This window comes from Nelusetta ayraudi, unplaced genomic scaffold (genome assembly GCF_046127955.1).
Source record: "Nelusetta ayraudi isolate G7.1 ecotype Tasmania unplaced genomic scaffold, CSIRO-AGI_Nayr_v1 ptg000084l, whole genome shotgun sequence".
Classification (NCBI taxonomy): Eukaryota; Metazoa; Chordata; class Actinopteri; order Tetraodontiformes; family Monacanthidae; genus Nelusetta; species Nelusetta ayraudi.
Genome location: NW_027466134.1, coordinates 1,633,576 through 1,646,868, shown reverse-complemented (window position 1 = coordinate 1,646,868; position 13,293 = coordinate 1,633,576). Strand labels below are relative to the sequence as shown.

The window sequence follows — 13,293 nt, the reverse complement described above, 5'->3', positions numbered from 1 at the left end:
CGGGAAGGCGACACATGGGAGTTCATGGGATTTGATGTTAGTTTGGTGTTCAGATGACTCCAGAATAGATGGACTGGAAATGATTTCTAGCGGTTTCAGGTTGGCCCATCAAGAAAAATGAAACGCGTTTTTGTTCTTTTTTTGTGTAACATCGCCACAAAGCAGAAGAAAAACCGTGGTATGCTGTTTTTCTCTGTGTCCCTTTGAACGTCCTTTGCACTGATCTCAGCACATTAAGCCTATACTGCATTGTGCCTTATATGGCATTTTGTGAATGGGTGTTGCTAGGTAACTGGAGTGCAGTAAAGCATAGTGACTTCGGCTCTTGTATTTAAGATGGATTAAGAAGACAATTTTAGGCCCTGAAGCAGTAGGACGCTGATGGACCTGTGCTTGCCTAATGTGTCACTTGGAAGTTTGTGAAATCCTTCATAAGACGCTGCACGCACTTTTACAAAACACGTGACAAACATGGCAACGTAAATGTGTTTCGATTTAACACTGCAAGGCTCATTCACAGGAGATCGCAGGTACCGGAAGGGACCTTTTGGCCATCTTGCACAAGGAGTAATTATTTCCACATATGTAAGCCATTGCTTTGACATGTTGCCAGTTTTATCAGAACTGGGCAAGAGTGCAAAAAAAAAAAAAAAAAAAAAAGCACAGATAAGAATTTGTGGTTTTCCTACTTCAAATTGGTTTTCACAGGAATTTATTGAAACGCAGCAGCAACCAGCTTCAGTGGCACTTTTTCATTTCTTAAAGGCTTTCAGAAGATTTCTTCAATCACCTTCCCCATTTTTTCTTTCTAAAGCAGCGCCCTCACCCTCCCCTACACTAAGCATTGTGCATGGACTCCATCACATATGTGAATGTATTACATGCATTTACGAAACATGCTGCAGCTGAGGCTGTAACAGCTGGCGAAGAGACGTTCCCCTGCAGGCACTTGCAGAGCCGACCAACTTCTGAGAAAGTTGGTCTATGTATCGATTTGCCAAGCTTTCCGAAAACGCTGAGGACGTCCAAACACACACAAAAGACAATGTCCAAGAAACCCTGAAATGTTCTGGAAACCAGTTGAATCCGTATCTCACTAATCCCCTCCTAAGTCATTCGCTAATGAACAGTCTGAAGACAAGTGACTCAGTATGTATGTGTGACGATCATACGTCACAACTTCTGCTAATTCCATTTGAATACTAACTAACCTGTACAATGTCCACTGTGACATCTGAATGATACAGAACACGTGCATGCATACGTACAGTACATGCATCTCAGAAGGCTTCTTTTCAAAAAAAAAAAAAAAAAACAGCCAGTGTCCATTCAGGAGAGAGAGGCTGTGAGCAGAGTTTACTGTCGTTGCTGCAAAGTCAGAAAGTCAATGCAAGCTTGCAAACTATTTAATAAGAACTAGATTACGTTCCCTTCTGGGGGAGCAAAGACGAGTACAAAAGGCTTTTCTCTAACCCTAGCAGGCTGAGGCGGGATGTTTCCTGAACATAGTGGTGAAACTGCGACTCGCCAGGGGACTCTCGCGCTCGTGTCAATCATATCCCGATAACCAAGTGGCTCACACGGCAGTAGAAAACTCTTCACCCTCTTTTAAGATGATCAATAAAAGGCTCGTTCAATCACATCCCAAGATTGTGTAGAATGTGTCCTTGCTTTCCAGCTGTTGTCCAAGGCCTCTTCCCTGGTTAATATGTGGAGGAAGGAATTTTAAAAGATTTGGGGGGAAATGTTTGTTTTCTGAAGTTATGATAATTATTTTTCATTGATTAATCAATTAATTTATTTATTTATTGGTCATTATATAAATTAAATAGTCCACCACATATTGACACCAACAAAATAGTGCAAATCAATTGTGATCATAAATGGGAGGTCTGAATTACTCACTTTCAGACACACACACACACACACACACACACACAGGATTTCCTGTGTGCTCTTCCATGTCATGTTTACTGACGGCCTTGTGTGTAATTATCGTGTTATTACTGCTCCAACAGCCTCCCGCCTCCCTTCGCTTGACAAACAGATGCTCGTCGCATCCGGTTTGCTGTGAAAAATCGGCCGTCTGTCCTCAGCGTGCGCGGAGGCGCTCCGGATGAATTACGGTCGGTGACGGACGGGGTCAAAGGTCGTCCTTGTTTCTCTCTTCCGCTTCCTGTCTCTCTCTCTCTCTCTCTCTCTCTGTCTCTCTCCCTCTCCCTCTCTCTCTCTCTCATATCTCTGCCTTTCATCAGTTCCCCCGTCGCCTGCCGTTTCCCAGGCTTTTGTCTCATCTGATTTCCTCGCGCGCGCTCCTTTTTCTTAAACGCCCCTCTTTATGTTGACAGCACAAAAGGAGGACGAGACGGACGCAAGTGAGAGCCGGGCACACGGCGAAGCTCGGCAAAGCTCGCAACCTGAAATATATTTGCGTACCCAAGAGAGAGTGAGAGAGAAAGAGAGAGTGAGAGAGAAAGAGAGCGTGAGAGAGAGTATTAATGTTATTTTTGGTCGGCACGAGAGCGTCGAATCGCCCTTTATTCCGAAATAAATCTCCCATAAATTGAATCCAGTTAGCAGGGGTGGAAAATTGAATTTCCATGTCCTCCTTTTTTCAAAAATGTCCACATCTCTCCGCATCTATTTTGCCCCACCGCCATTCATTATTCATCCACGGCATGTGTGTTTTAAATATAATCCCCGCCACTCTGGACGGACGGACGGACGGACGGACGGACGGAGCGATGCATACGTCTCTGGATTTTCGCTCTCCTCCTGACACTTTATCTCACACCTTCTTCCTCCCACTTCCGTGCCTCCTCTCCCTCCCGCTTGCGTCAGCACTTCTGCCCGTCCATGAATATATGAATGAGATTAAAACTGCCGATACGCGCGCGCACGCGCGCATACACACTCCCCGTCAGCCCCTTCAGCTCGCATAAACATTTCATCGATTCCTTCTCGAGCCAAGTCCGGAAGTCTGCTGACTTTTTGAACTTCCGCCGCTGCTGAATCCTTGATGGGCGGGAAACGTTTCGTTTTTTTTGCAACTCTGAAGTATGCGAGAAAGTAAAACGGTGGAAGCAGCGAAATCGAGCTCGTGATGAAGTCAGGCCTGCGGTGGAGGGACACCCTTTGTGACTCTTTGCCTTAAATCAACCCGCAGCAACAAGTAAATAATGCAGTTAACAAGCAGCTTGAACCTCCAGCAAGAATCCCTTCTGCCCTGCGTGTGGCGGAGCACGAGTCTCACTGCACGTGCACCACACACATGCACACGCACACGCACACAGGGGGAAAGTGCAGCTGTATGTATCACAAACCCTGGAGGCTTAATTGGCCCTTAACTCCAGGATGCAGAGGGTTGGATGAGGGGTTGGCGACGAGGCCGGAGGGATGGATGGAGGGAACAGATGAGAAGCTCCGGGAGAAGCTCCGGGAAACCCAGGAAACAAACGGAGGAAAGCGTTTGGGACGGACTCGCGGCGTTCGACCCCCAAAAGTTTTCTCCTCCACCGCCCTCTTTTTCGCTCCCTCACGTTTCTGTCTTTTTTCCCTCTCCGCTCTTTCACTTTCTTCGCTGGAGGCTCCCTGTTGCTATGGCAACCGCTGAGGAAGAGACAATACCTGAGGAGAGGAGGAGAGGGTGCCAGAGGAGCAGATTGAGACGTGAAGACGTGCTCCGGTGCTCGGGATGACAAGAGCGCCCCGCGTGTCGAGCGACTTCATCAAAATCAGTTGGCCATCATGGAAAATGTGAGACTAAACTTTGAGCTTTAAACCACTCTTGAACAGAGAATATGCAGTTTGTTGTTCAACCCTAGGTAAAAACTGTTGTCTGTGGCTTCCTGCTGTTGCGCCTCCCTTCAATGCCAGTTCATTAACATCAACCTCAGTTAATCACCCTTCAAGCAGTTGGCCTCAAGTCATGTTTTCCAACATTTTGAAAGAATAGAACAAAAGCTATTCAGCTGAGGATGCACCAGAATTCTATGGTGAAAAAATACAAGAGTGAGCAAATGAAAAAAATACACTCAAACTTAACTTTGGGAGGTCTGGGAGAAAAAAAAGGAAAATATTTTTCGGGGAAAACAGAAAAGAAAAAAATATTGCTGAAATAAAATATATATCCAAATTTTCCTTTTGCAGAAGCGTGTATTTTCTTTGACTATAACTCTGTACTTTACTGATAAGATCCTTGAAAATGTTGAATGGTTTATGTTGATAATCAAATTTTTAGTACACCGTGTTTTCGTTTTACACATTTCAAAATGTCAAGGTTTATTTCTTTTTTTTTTTCACATAGTGATTTGTTAGTTGCGTGATTCATGCCAAAGCATTGCTTATGAGGAGGGTGCTCTATCATACCAGCCAAACACTGGTATAAATACTTAGATTCATCTTCTTCAACTTCTGGTTGGCCTCGCGTCAGTGGCTAATGTCTTGCTCATCAGTTGTGTGTTCTGCACTATGCAAATCTAGAAACATTTCTCATCAAGTACGTTGTATATAACAGCTTGACTGACACCAGATAACGTGTTCGGCAAACTATCCTCTCTATTGGACGGTGGGTTGGGGGGGGGTGTGTGGAGCTGGATTTGCTTCTTTACTTGGGATTAAGATAATGTTTTCTCATTTGGAGGTTCCTGCGTTTGTGGCCAAGAGAGTGACTCACACAGGGGATTTTCACAATGGCCATTAACTCGGCTCAGCCGGAAGATTTACTCCCGAGGGATTCATTGGCAGTCGCTTCATTTCCGACGGACTCGCACAACAGTTGTGCGTTTCTCCACTGTCCTCCCTCCATTGGTAGAAACCATCATCACAAAAGGAGTCATTATGGAGAAATGTCCCTCACACAAAAGAGGTGCCAGAAGACTCACTCTGCCCAAAAACGACACATATGAAACTCTGCAGAAACATTCTGACGCACAAAATGTTGAGTTTTTTTTAACGCGAGCATGTTGGATGATACCATACAGAGCGCACACTACCCTCTGCACAGCGTTAATTACAGCTCAGTCACCCTGCTGAGTCAGTGTAGGAGATAAACGCTACGAGGAAAACATGGCACCCAAGGGATGAAGCTGCTGTGCTTTGTGTAGATTTTGTGGCATGGCAAAAAAAAAAAGAAAAAAAAAAGGAGTTTTCGTTAGTTGACCTTACCGAGTTTATTAAATGGAAGCCTGACAGCAAGGCCCAATTTCTTGGAACCACAAAAAAATCTTTTCAGATAATGCACCAGGTGCACTGATGTCTTTCTGCAATTGTAGAATGTGGAGCAAGAAGGCTGCTTGCATTGACTTTACCATGACGTCTACAACTGGCTGGTGGATGGACGGACCCCCTGCCGTCTGCACACACAGCCCTCCCTCATTCTGGGTCATTATATTTATTTGGTCAACACGTAAGACAGTCCCCCTTTTTCCTCTAATGCACACCCTCCAGCTTGACCAGCAGCAGGGCGCTATTTGACACGACCAACCGCAAATGTGCAGTGAATCATACTTATATTGGTTGCTGGGCAACAGCTGGAGGTAAATAGCTGCTTCTGAGAATGCAGAGATCATACAACGGTGAGATGCAAAGGAGCGTTACCATCACCATATGATTGGTACCGACAATTTGGTTTTCCTCACGTGAATTCAAAAAACACCACAAAAAAACACTCTGGCCTATGTTATACACAATTGGCAATAAAAATACTGGCATCCTAAGAAATGGATATGTTTTCTCAGGCACATACATCTGAAATCACTCTCATTGAGACAGACCTATTGACAGACTCTATTTTGTAATGATCCAAATCACAACATACACATTTTTATAATTGCACATAAACAGGCAAAGTACTAAAAACTGAATCAAAACTTTTGTGTGAAGTTTCAACGAAAGTCACTCAAACTATAGTGTTTATTGTGACGGTTACAAGCAAGCAGCACATGGGTCTGAGATGCCACCTAGTGATTGTGGCAGAATCAGCAAAGTCAAACTGCACCCTCTGCTTCCTGACTCAGCAGAGAGGGAATGGGTAGAACTGATTTCCATGGAAACCACAGACAGGAAGGGGGCAAGAGAGGGAAAGAGCACAAGCAGAGTGATCACCCCCCCCTGCCCCAAAACACAGCCACGCACGTGCACAACGATGCACATACTGTAATCCTAACCACCAGATACTAACATTATGCTGTTGGAGGTGGACTTCAATGTAGGGTCTGGGAACTCAAGGGGTCTTCGACAATGGTGCTGCTCAGCACCTCACAATGAGAAAAGTTCTGACTAATTCTGTCAAGAGTGAAGGCAGAGAGGTCAAACACGTCCAGACCAGGCACGGGACGGTGAAGTGTCGAAGGGTGCTGAGGTTGGAATTGGCAGACAGGAGGCCTCGAGGAAGAGCAAAGAGGAGATTTATGGATGAGGAGTACATGAAATTAGGTAGTGTGATAGGTGCAGATGCGGAAGATAGGCTAAGATGGAGGCAGATGATTGGCTGAGGGGAAGAACACAGAGGAGAAGAAGATATTAGATAAGGGGTTCTGGGACCACTGCTTCCAATGTGGGGGTGGGAGTAGGATGAAGTTAGTGTCCAGTTGGAGGGTCGGCGCACACAAACATTTAGTCAATGAAATTGATGATGCACTCAAGGAATTTCAGATGATCGTGTAACTAAAGCAATGTGGGTGTCTGTCTATTTCAGTAACCCTGTTTGGTCCCAGCATGCAGACTGAGTAAACAGTGTGTTGCAACCTCTATCAGTCAAGATGTCGTCCCACAGGTCTTCGGATTGCAGGGTTTTGGGATGTGTTCCCCAAAGGTCGCCATCAACCTTTTTTGAACTTTTGAAATTAGGCTAGATTTCCTCTAGAAGCGTCATCACCAACAAAACAACAACATGAGCGCAGACAAAGTACCGTGCGCGTTTGTTCTTTCACAACAAGTTAAGTTAATTTTCACCGCTGCTCTGGCTGCTTTTATCAGCACGAGTTCACTCTCAGAGTTTGGATGTTTCCCATGAGGCTCGTGTGATTAAACAAAACTGACTTGCCAGCTGCTGCAGCTGCTGCTGATGCCACAGCTGCTGTTTCACAGTCACCTGAGTACCTGTGATGCCAGTGTTCACACAGTGGGATGTTGGTAAGAGGAAAGAGAGGGGCAAAAAGCAGCATGTTTTGTGTGGGTTCATCTTTTTAAACTTATATATGCATGTTACACAGGAACCCGATTTCCATACTACAAATGTTCCAATATGGCTTTTTTGACACAAGCAGGAGTGATTTTCATTTAAAAAAAAAACAAAAAAAAAACTAAGAAGTCATTATTCAAAGGCATATCATTGGAATGGCAGCTTCGCAGCTGATCCTGCTGTTAAGCCAACGTCGTGCAAATTGATAACGATTGAAGCTGACTTGAAGCTGACTTTAACCTGGCAACACTTACTTCAGTCTGACATGTGACACTGATAAGAGGGGAACCGGTTTGAGAAGAAAGAATGAGGAACTAGATGTGGGCAAACAAGACGCGATTGCAAGACGACCTTGAAGAAGACAATGAAGAAGAGAACACTGGTACTGCCAGTGCCAGAGAACAAGCACGTCACTAAAGGCTTCTGTCAGTGGAAAAGACATTTAAGCCTTTGATTCCAAGTGGATTTGAGAAAGGTTTAATTAAACATGGCAGATCAACTACGGTTTATTTATTATTTTAAGTCTAACGCTGAACCCTTGCACCAGTGACTAAAAGCAACTCTCACAACATGCATTAAATTAAACAAGTTTTTTGGAATCTAATAAATTTGCTGTAAAAAAAACATTTCATCTGGTCGATCAGGTTTTTTTTCCACGTTACCACACACCTCCTTATCCCATTTCTTCCTATTTTCCTCCACATCCCGAACCTAAAGTGCTGCTTGCCTTGCTGTCTCAACTGTTCAACTTCTGTCGAGCCATTTCATACCTCCCACTCCACATTCGTCTTCCGCTTTCCTTTTCATTACCATCCTCCACCTCCACAGTCTGGGTGATAATTAGGAAAGCTGCTGATTCTGACAAAAGCCTATCTGAGAAGCAGGGGGAAAAAAACCCAACATATCCTACCTGTACTGCCGGCCAATGGGGACTCAGACGATGACGTTGGAGGAGTCGGTCCAGTTGTCAGTCCCCCTGAAGATCAGTGGTGGGTGGAGCTTTTATCTCCAGGCGACATCCTTTCAGTGATCAGGTTCATCTCTGCCTCCTTCTCACGCTACCCACTTGGGCCCCTGGAGGCCTTATGGGTGCCGCACTCCGCTGAGCATGCTTGTGCCAGTTTGTCATTCAGTTACGCAGCCACAGCGAGCCTTCTTGCTGAAACTGTTGCCGCCGTCTTCATATAGGTTTCCTGCGAAAATGTGAACAGAAAGAGGAGGAACAGGAAAATCATGCTCCTGTATGCAAAGTTGCCAAGTGTATCTTATTTTTTCGAGTGAACATATGTCGATCTAAACATACTTCAACTGCAAAAAATATATATATTTTCATTCGCTTTAACGTCCTTTAGTTGCAAACAGAATGACTGATCTCTATTAATGTGATCGACTAAAAGACAATATTGGGTTGACATTTTCTCACATCTGTGCTGCCACCAAATGAGCATTTAACACTTGTAAATAATATACAGCAATGTGAAATGAAGGCGAGACAGGTATGTTAAAAATAGTTACGTTAGACTCAAGCTGTTCCTCCAGGATAAACACTGGATATTTTAAGTAAATCTCTCGGTGTAAGGTGAGAAAGAATAAATAGACTCATGATTCATGGTGTGGAGCCAATTTGAAGAAAATAGTCTGAAGAAAATCCACAGAACTATGACACAAGTGGGAACATGAAAAGTGTCTAGCCGCCAAAAATGACATAGTTTCAAAATTATATTATTATGAACCTGAGAGTATGTACGTTTGTGCCAGTTGGATGACAAACTGTTGAGGATCTCCCAGCCAGTAGCATAACCCTGTTGTCACAACGTCTTGTATTAGTCATCAGTGACTTTAGAAGCTCAGTTTCCAGGTTTTGGGTTCATTTGAGAAACAGCTAAGAGACATATAACATGTTCGTTTTGCTAAATTCCACAGGTGTTTTATTAAATATTATAATATTAAATATAAAGGAGACCATACTAAAAACTGGACTCTACTAGCGAAGGTAATCAACTGCAGACTATACATGGTGACGTACGTAAAGCGTGCCGCGACCTCAAGTCAGGTCGCAAACACTGCAGTGCATCCCCACACAACACAAACAGTTTGCCGGGGGTTTTGCCCTGCGTCCATTACGAAGTCAAAACGGCAACGGCGCGACAGCAGCAGCTTCCTGTCACTTTGTCCGAGCAATGGAACAGCACCTAATCATGCGGGGTTGTTCGTCGCCATGGCGATGCGATGCGTGAGTCACTGTTAAGGTTCTTTACAGCGACAAAAGCCTTGTTGTTGAATTTATGATCAAGGCAGAGAGTGTTAGCCTACATACCAGCACGCATGCTCGCACAAAAACGGTACGTATATAAATAGATTGCATGCGGTTTATATCACAGCTTCTTATATCCGCCGAGCAATTCCACACTTGTCAGTCATTGACCCGCTTTAAAATAAATTCGGCTTTGCATCTTCAAACTGCTGTTTGTATCCCTGGAGATTCCTGCATAAGAGTCTGCGTGAGAGGCTACGTGTCTTAATCTGCAGTTGCTATTACTTTGGCAAGGAGTCTGCTATAAATTAAACTGCACTGGTCTGAGAGCTACTTTGAGTCAGTAAAACCCGACTAATCGACAGCCAACCTCACATTTCTCACATTAAGCGCGCGCGCACACACACACACACACACACACACACACACACACACACACACACACACACACACACACAGAACCAAGTCTGTAATGCAATTAATTTCGTAGCCAGAAGTCAATTTGTCAAGAAATGCAGCATGGAAGGCATGACCTCTGAGTTCAGGCGCTTCATCAAGTTCAGTACGTCTGGTCAGACTTTCCAATCTTCACCAGTTTGTCAGTCAACTCATCCATGTGCCTGCAACTTCAAACCGCACTGCCACAAACAGCTTTGTTTCCAGCCAATCTGAGTTTCCTTCACCTGTCGTGCTCAACTCCTGCTCCTCCCGCCACCATCCAGGACTCCTGATCATCTTGAATTCTTTTGTTTCTTTGATAAAGTCATACTCGCACCCGAACCGCAGTTTGCATCGTGGATGCACTTCTTCTCTAAAAGCAACATCCTTCCATCCATTTTCTGTACTATGCCTGCATTCAGGGCCGCCGGGGTCTGCTGGAGCCTGCTCAAGCTGCCACTGGGCAAGGGTGGGGTGGGGCAAACAATTCAGAGTTTCCAATTGGCCTCAAGTTAATTTTTGTGGACTGTGGGAGAAAGCTAGAGTGCCTGGAGAGAACCCACCTAGACACAGAGAGAACATGCAAACTCCACGCAGAAAGGAACCCATGACCTTCATGCTGTGAGGCAACAGCGCTAACCACTGCACCACCGTGTCGCCCTAAAAGTAACCCCATAACACAAGCTGCAGCTACCCTCTGAAACAGAGGAGCAGCTGTTTTCTTTGGCCAAGCCATCTTCTGCTCCGTGGGCAGGAATCCGTCAGTGAAGCGAATTAAAATCCGAGGCAACTTGGATTGGAGACAAAATTAATGACAAGAAAAGGTTTACTTCGTTTTCCCCGGCTTCACCCTGTCGGCACGTTAAAATACGATTGCCCATCGTCGGAAGCCTGGCCACAGCTCCTCGAGGACGGGGTTTCGATCAGAAAGTCTGACATAATCGTCGGCGTCACCAAGTGTCTAATTGCTACTTCGTGCTTCGCTCAGGGAAACAACAGGGGCGAGTGTTTACAATCCATCTCTGTGCCTTTCGAGCTCATTTACGTGGCACTTTTTCCTCCCTTTCTTCTGCTAAACTCTGTCCCGCCCTCCTTCCACGCCGTCCCAGCCTGGCAAACACAGTGGGAGCGCAGGGTGAATTAATAACGGAGCGAAAGTGGAGCACAACTCCCCGAGGTCGGCCCTTTTTCTGGGACGCTGACACAGAGAAACACACGGGCGCACCGTCTCCATAAAGACCCTGCCACCAGGCGCACACACACGCACGCACGCACGCACGCACGCACGCACACACACACACACACACACACACACACACACACACACACACACACACACACACACACACACACACACACACACACACACACACACACACCAATGCAAGGCCACATGCGTACTCCTTATGAATTACTGAGATGATGAGATGGGATGGGATGAGGGGAGGCGGGGTGGGTACCAATCTATACATCCCTGTCGTAGGGTGGGAGGGACCCGGGCAGTAGAAGAGGACTGGAGAGACACTCGGGGAGTGGGAGGAGCAAGAGGAGGTGGGAGGGTGGAGAGCCACGTGAGGAGAAAGGCATGACAATGCCGCACATGGCGAAGAAACTTAGAGTGGTCCCATACATCCTGTTGTCCCTCCTCTCCTCTACGAGCCCTTTCTCTAGAGTCTCCTCTCCCTTTCCCTGCCTTTCCAACCTTGTGCGTTCACCCTTATTTCTCAATCATCGTCTCGTCATTTTTCTCATCCTCCCTCGTCATTTGTTTCTACCCTACGCTCCTGATTACAAGCAAATCTCTCTCAGTAGTTCAGGTTTTTTTTTACGTTTTTACGTCAGACGATGGTACTGAAACAACCCCCTTGCATTTATCTGGGCTTGGGAGCGCCCCCTTGAGGCTGCTTTCTTGGTGTGAGGTTGCCTCACGATAATCGACTACTATGGCCACCGTCAATCCCCCATCTCGTTCAATTCGCCCAATCTCAAAACTTTCCTCTCTTCACTTGATTTTTTTGAATATTTAGAACAGACTGAACAGTGGAGGTTTATCAATGGCTTATATTAAAAAAAAAGAAGCTCAGAAACATTTCCCTCCAAAGTGTCACTATAATCCAAAGCACCGTGGTGGGATTCAAGCCAGCAACTCTTCAACTCATCACCGACAGATCCACCAAAGTGCGTTCTCCCCTTCCAAAACCATCCATACTTCTCTCTCCCTCTCTCATTTTTTTGACAGTTGTTACAGCCTCATCCTCGTCACAGGAGACTTTTTTGTGAAACAAAATGACTAAAAGGCAAAATAATAACAGCACTAATAATTCTAGGAAGTGACAGACGGGCTGCTAAAAAAAACTAATGATGTCAATACGTGCTAATAAGGACATTTTTTTCCTCTTTAACAGATAATAACGCTGACAGTATTCGGACAGCCCTACATTAGCATCAAGGTTTTATTGGTACCAGCAGAAGGATTTAAGTATTTTTGTTAAAACATGTCAGTGAGTAATTGTGTTAATTAAGTTTATGGTCCTCGTTGGTCATTTTATTCAAATGGCAATGCCGCTTTGTATGTACATATTTTTTTCTTTTTACATTCTTTGTTTCATTTAACATAATGTTTATTAGCATACTACGTACATGACAGAATGAAAGATAGGTTTATCTTACCAGTAAAAATAGTGCTGCATCAATATTGCATGGTAACATGTTTATGCCCTCTGGTGGTTGACAAATGGTAAGATTTTTTTTTTTTTTTTTTTTAAATGGCATAAAAAGTACATCCTGCCTGCATTCCTGCTTTAGCTGCACGTTAGAGGGAAATTAATAAGAATAAAAGTGACATATTTGTGCACGCATGTCTATCACATATGTGGGCCCAAGACACATGTGATATTTTAGAGTCAAGCTTGAACATGCTGGTCCCACTGATGCTGCAACCAATCAGGGTCTTCTCTGTCATGCAGCAACTCAAATAGTTCCCTCACACGCTCTACACTGATTTTAAGTTTGCAAAGTTGTTAGACAAATAACTGTAGGATGTTATTTTCAAATATCTATATTTAGGAATGATAATGACCAAGACTCACCGGTTCAACTTACTAATCAGGACTAAGCGGAAAAGAATATAAATAGATATGGTGCATCAGGGCAGAGCAGAGCAGATCGGGATGGAATGTTTGCCTTGACTCCACACAGTGGCAGAAAAAGGAATTTACAACACAACCTCTGCAGGGCTGAGAGTGAAAAAAAATACACACACACACACACACACACACACACACACACACACACACACACACACACACACACACACACACACACACACACACACACAGTGGTATGCATAAAGCTAAGATGGAGATTGAAGACCCGTTTATAAAACCTACATTGTTTATTTAAACACCCATAATCTGAC

At 44.7% G+C, this 13,293-nt stretch overlaps 2 protein-coding genes across 4 annotated transcripts in view; one reads left to right on the top strand and one right to left on the bottom strand.

Annotated features, from left to right (window-relative positions):
• The window catches only part of LOC142900668 (glypican-5-like), a 446,285-nt gene that overhangs the window by 358,695 nt on the left and 74,297 nt on the right, over window positions 1–13,293 (top strand). The window lies entirely within an intron of this gene.
• The window catches only part of lrrc7 (leucine rich repeat containing 7), a 97,867-nt gene that overhangs the window by 73,644 nt on the left and 10,930 nt on the right, over window positions 1–13,293 (bottom strand). For all 3 annotated transcript variants that reach the window (XM_076045614.1, XM_076045611.1, XM_076045612.1), the window contains exon 2: window positions 8,094–8,376. The gene's annotated coding sequence lies outside the window, so the exon portion shown is untranslated. The remainder of the gene's footprint in view (window positions 1–8,093; window positions 8,377–13,293) is intronic.